Genomic DNA, 6,283 nt, shown 5'->3' with positions numbered 1-6,283 from the left:
GATTCCCATCGGTTTTTTTCAATCTGCCCAGTCAAAAATTGTTACAGTCATTTTAGAGTTAGTGTGACAAGTCTTACTTGTAGTCTTATGGAAAGACTACAAACATAACCACTGGACTAATAATTGGCTATTGTTTTTTAATTCATTCTTTACAATTTTATTTGGTAACAATTCACATAGCACAAAATTATCAAACTTGGTACACTTATCTAATTATTTTGATGATTTGTTCTTTACAAATTCAGTTGGTAACACTTAACGTAAAAAATTAGCTTGTTTTGTATAATCATCTAATAATTGTTTGATTGTCCTTTATATAAAATGACAATAGACGTACACCTTATTGAATTTCTTGATAGACGGGACACATTTATCTAAATTATTCACCTTAGAAGTACAAACTTTGAGATAACAAAAAAAAATAATAAATTTTTAAGAAGAAGTATTTAAATGGATATCAACAACTTGGAATGCTTTGTAACAAAAGTCGAGCATTATAAATCTGTTAGATAGCCTGTCAATAACATAAAAAAAAATGCAATGCCTAAAGGTTCATGAAACTGTGCATTGTCACTCCGCAAAAAAAAATTAAACAGACCACAAAACAGCAATGCACTTTTCAGACAATGTGTATCCCGATAATACTTTCCGATACAATTTTAGGCTTTTGTCAAACATATTCTGGAGATGCAAATTGTTGATTTCCGCCCTTCAACCAGCAAATGCCTATTGGAGTCAATACAGAATTTCCTTTAATGCCAAATCAAGTAGAACACAGCTACAACACAAATTCTTCCTGCAACTACCGAGTGTCCAATGCTACAATAACCATTTCTTTTTCGACAGTGCAGTGCAAACGGCAGAAATTTCCTACCTACGGAATATGAGAGGAAATACAGTTCTTACAGGAGGCAAACTCTGACAATCTGAAACCGAGGTTTCGGTCTCCACTGCTGAGCATTCGTGTATAAGTTTAAAGGGATTATTATAGTTGCCGCGTTTATCATTGGGTTAAACAAAGGAGTTTATGTTAGATCTAATATAACGCAGTTTTTTAGGAAATAAAGAATTATTCATATATTGAGCATTCGTTAAAAAGAATGTTGTTATTTTCTCTAAAGGGAAATCAAGAGATAACTGAATAATTATACTATACAAGATAATGTTGTGGTACATGAAGCGTTGCCAAATAAAATTGTAAAGAACAGATTAAGTAACAATAGTCAATTATTTGTTTTTATAGTTCTATAGAATGTTTGCTTTAGTCGCAAATCATATAAGTTGATTTATATGACAATAAAGTTTGAATTTTAATTTGAAATTGAACTAATTTCTTTAAATAATTGTGATTACCTTCAAATCGAATGGTTTGTAAATGGATAAGGGGTCCAAAATTCAAAGTTTGTTTTAGGTAATGAAATGTATAGTGATTTTTGTGTTTCACTGTTTTTTCTTGGAATGTAAGGTACAATTAGTTTTAAAAACAATACTATACCTTTTGTATTCTTGTTTACATAGATATAAATAGATTGTGCGTATAATATTAGTTGGTATATATATCCAATCGTGTTTACGAATAGTAACATGAGTAAGTTTACGTTTTTGAGTATATTAACATGCAAGCATATACGTTGCTACGTACGTAATGATTTTATTAAATGATAATTATTATTCAAAAATGTGGATGTAAATGTGAAGTATGATTTAAACTACACCATTGAATATTCTTATCCATTTCAACTATGTGACGCTATTTATGTAGGTCAACATGCAAACATTCCATTTTAAATGTGTAAACACACACGGATATATGCCTTGTATTTTTTATCAAGTTTTACTAAATAAATAATTAACAGATTGATAAATAAATAATTAATTTTAACTTCCCAATCATATTTCAAAAGCATGCAGATACAAACTACCCCCTGTTCGCATTGTATTGAGTGCTTACCGTAACTAATGTATTAATAACTAAATAATTAATTCATGTAAAACCATTGATAATTATTATAGGGCCTTATCAATCCATTAACACTAAATCCACGATTTTAAATATGTGAAATATGCAATAGTTTAGCGATTCTACCTGACGATATTCGGATATGGGTCAAATCATTACCGGAAATTGTGATAATATTAAAAAACAACAAAAAAAAACAAAATCGTCACGGATTAAATCAAAGCATTGTCGGTGCTGTGATTTAGCTATAATTTTAGCTACAGGTAGTGTGACATTTTTCTTTAAACAATCTTCTGTAAGACATTTAGAGACAACCATCAAAACTTTAGATAACTGAATTTGTTGCAATATGTTCCAAAATTGGTTTATTTTATTTTTTTTTTATATGTTTAATTTTTCTGTAGATAATTGATGGAAGGTAGATTATTTTATTTTAGTATGCTTAGAACTTTGCTGATGAAGCTTTTCGTATTGTCATAATAAGGGGCAATTTGTTTTTTTCATAAAACCTTTAGTTTTGTTGTTGTCGCAAGATATTATGGAGTAAAGAAGTTATAGTTGTCTCTTATGTATTTTAATTTCTACTGGCAATTTTCCTAATAAATATAAGGCAGCAGCCTTTGATGTTTTCTCTTGTAGTGACTGCAGGTGCCTTCATTTTTTCCTGTGAATATATCTAGTTCCTCGATATTTGATTTTTTCAATGGTAGAACTTCTAACCCATATATATAATAATCTTGGTAACATATGTCTATATTTGGTATGAGGTTGCAGAGTTGAGCCCGTTTGTACCATGTACACCAACAGTTCCAGTAGTTTCCTCATTTTTTTCTGTGTAGGTTTTAACAAATTTCAAACAACTATACTTTACTGTTGGTTAGCACTCATTAACAGTCACCATCCCATAGATTAACAACTGTTGGTTATATTGATAATTTAGAATCTTCATAGTACCTGGAAGTCGAATGCAATGTTAATAGTTAATACATGTGGAGCAGGGTCTACTTACCCTCCCGGAGCACCTGAGATCACCCCCGCTTTTTGGTGGGGTTCGTGTTGCTCAGTCTTTAGTTTTCTATGTTGAGTTTTGCATACAGTTGTTTGATTTTTTTGGGCTTTTTCTTTTTTTTTAACCATGGCGTGGTCAGTTTATTTTCGACTTATAAATGTGACTGTCCCTTGGGTATCGTTCGCCTCTCTTTTGAAAAAGGTTCATTATTTAACTTTTACAAATAGATATATAGATTTTTCAAACGTTTCAAAATATAATATACCTATATAAACATAATAAAGAACCTTTCATAATTGTATAAATCTAATTGAGCTATATATTATTGTGTCTGAATAGGCAAGTTACTCCAGGATAGGGCATCAGCCACTTATTTTTTATTGAGTTTAAATTACATAAATTCAGTTCGTTGTCCATTCATTAATATTCATTACATGTGACCATTTGAATGCACAATACAGAAAATAATATCTGAAGCATTAAAGAGGCCAAGCAATATTCAAAAAACGGTTTTGTCATGTTAAAACTCGATTTACGATTTGGTTCTCATCACATAAATATAATATATATATTATATACATCCAGAACATCAAAAACATCGAAGTCGGTCTTGGGTAATTGGTGGACAAGAAAGATATTTTATTTTTTCAGTTTTGCCATTTGGGCTATCTTCTGCTGGACACAGTTTTACTAAAGTTGTTCGAACATTATTTAATTTTTAGGGAGAGGGTTGGCGCGCCTTCAAACTAGCTTAACCCCGCCACATTCTGTATGTGCCTGTCCCAAGTCGGGAGCCTGTAATTCAGTGGTTGTCGTTTGTTGCTGTATATCGTATTTGTTTTTCGTTCGTTATTTTGTACATAAATAAGGCCGTTAGTTTTTTCGTTCGAATTGTTTTACATTTGTCATTTCGGGGTCTTTTATAGCTGACTATGCGGTATGGGTTTTACTCGTTGTTGAAGGGCGTACGATGATCTATAGTTGTTAATTTCTGTTTCATTTGGTTTCTTGTAGAGAGTTGCCTCATTGGCAATCATACCACGTCTTCTTTTTTTATACAAATTTTTCCGATCATAGTGTATATTTATTTGGACGACGGATGGGCCTGCGACAACAGGGAATGGTCTATTCATATGTCCAAATCAGTTTTACATACTTTATTGAAATCTGGGTTTTTACTAAACTTTGAGAAAATATTGACATGTTCTCGTCCTGAACATGAATTTCTAAAGCTTGTCAAATAGATTTTATGTTTTCCTACACTGTACGAATATTGTATATTAAGTATGCAAATTGTATAAATATTCATAGCAAGTCCCCCCCCACCCCCAGTTAATAGGTTAGTTTGTAGATTACAAAATCATATGTTTATTTGTCGAGCAAAAGGTGTATTGGTAGTCCGCTCTGTTTTGACCTATGGTTTGGAACGATATGCAGAAAAGTTTTATGAATTTATTATAGAATTTTCTTAATTCGATCGTCAAAAACATTTCTTTTTGTCAGGTTAAGACAAAGACAGTGTTTTCGCTCAATCCCCATTCATATGTAATGTTCTCGTTTTTAAACTTGATTGTTCATCATAAGTCACATTCTTTTGTATGGTTCATTACACATTTTTACTATCGGGTGTAAAATTATTACTATGAGGTCAATAACCGTATATCAAAAGTTAAACATTACAGAATGTGTCATACGTTTATATTATTTGTATACATTGTTTACACCAGGATGTCATTAAATGAAATTGAATATCCTGCATTCATCATGCTTACCAATAACATATGATCAAATCGCTGAAAGACTACCCCTCCTAGATCAATGAAATCTATCATCCTCCACACAGGCGCTTGGGTATATGATACAGATATTTTTTTTTTTTTTTTTTTTTTTTTGTGTGGATTATAAAAATATTCAATTTTCTATATTTATACTACATATCTATCACTACTGCGCATGTCTCACCTAGTTTCGAGTGATGTTACCAACTCTGAGACAAACCCCCAATTTACTATCCACAATAAGAAACAAATGGGGGTTTGTCTCAGAGTTGGTAAAATCACTCGAAACTATGTGAGACATGCGCAGTAGTGATGGATATGTAGTATAAATATAGAAAATTGAATATTTTAATCAACAACAAAATAAATTAAAAAAAAATATCTGTATCATATACCCAAGCGCCTGTGATCCTCCATTCCCTTACCGAAAAATAAGCCCTGCGGCAAACATTTGCAGCAAGTTTGCAGCAAACATTGCCGCAACCATTTTACCATGCAAATGAAGGTTGCGGCAAGCTTGCTGCAAACCTAATTATGCAAATTAGATTTGCCGCAAGCTTGCCGCAATTGTTTGCTGCAAGCTTGCGGCAATTGTTTGTTGCAAACTTGCGGCAAACTTGCAGGAACTACACATATACCAATGACTTGTGTGTTAACACATTAAATTTATCTTTTTCAAATTACACAGCAAAATTTTAAAAAGAATTCCTGCCTGTATACAAACAGTCAATGAAAGAATACTTGCAAACTTATGAGATTTAAGGAAATACATACATGCATTTGAGTTTTGAAAAAGGGGGCAGGTGTCATTCTCAAATGTGTATTGAGTACAAAGCTAGGTAATAATTGCATTACAGAATTGAACTTTATAACTTTAATTAACATGGTACAGTACACATTTAATCAGTTACAAAATTCAAACTTATAATAGCTAAAGTTTTTCAAACACATAGTTGCTTACTTATAATTATAATGAATGTATTATGGTGACATTAATTATTTTATTAAAACATACAGTTCTATGTATTATTTGTACTTACAAAATTACATATTGAATATCCTATATTATTGAACCAAAATGCCTCCTTGATCTCTTATATGTGAAATGCATTTATCAAACACAATCAACATGACCTAGCCACAATTTCAAATTGTTAGCTTCCAGGAAGTGCCAACTAGGCATGCCCAGTCAATATTGTGTAATTCTTGCAATGTTCTGGCAAACATATAGAATGGTCAAAGTTTTCTGCAATCTTGCGGCAAACATTCTTTATTATCTTAAATTTCTGGCAATCTTACGGCAAACATTGATGTTTCTGCAAACTTGCCGCAAGCTTGCAGCAAAAAGCTGCAATGTTTGCGAGAAGTTTGCAGCTAGCGGCAAACACCTGCAAACACTATTTTCTGTGTTCCTGCAAACCTTTTGTTTGCCGCAAGCTTATAGCAAGTCTGCTGCAAGTTTGCGGCAAACATTTCAGTTCCATAAGGGTTGACAATAATATCTTAGTGTAAGTTGGATACACCAATTCGGGCTTA

This window comes from Mytilus californianus, unplaced genomic scaffold (genome assembly GCF_021869535.1).
Source record: "Mytilus californianus isolate M0D057914Y unplaced genomic scaffold, xbMytCali1.0.p SCAF_10, whole genome shotgun sequence".
NCBI classification, from domain to species: Eukaryota; Metazoa; Mollusca; class Bivalvia; order Mytilida; family Mytilidae; genus Mytilus; species Mytilus californianus.
The sequence above is the reverse complement of the archived record's forward strand: the minus strand, read 5'-3'. Positions refer to the sequence as shown.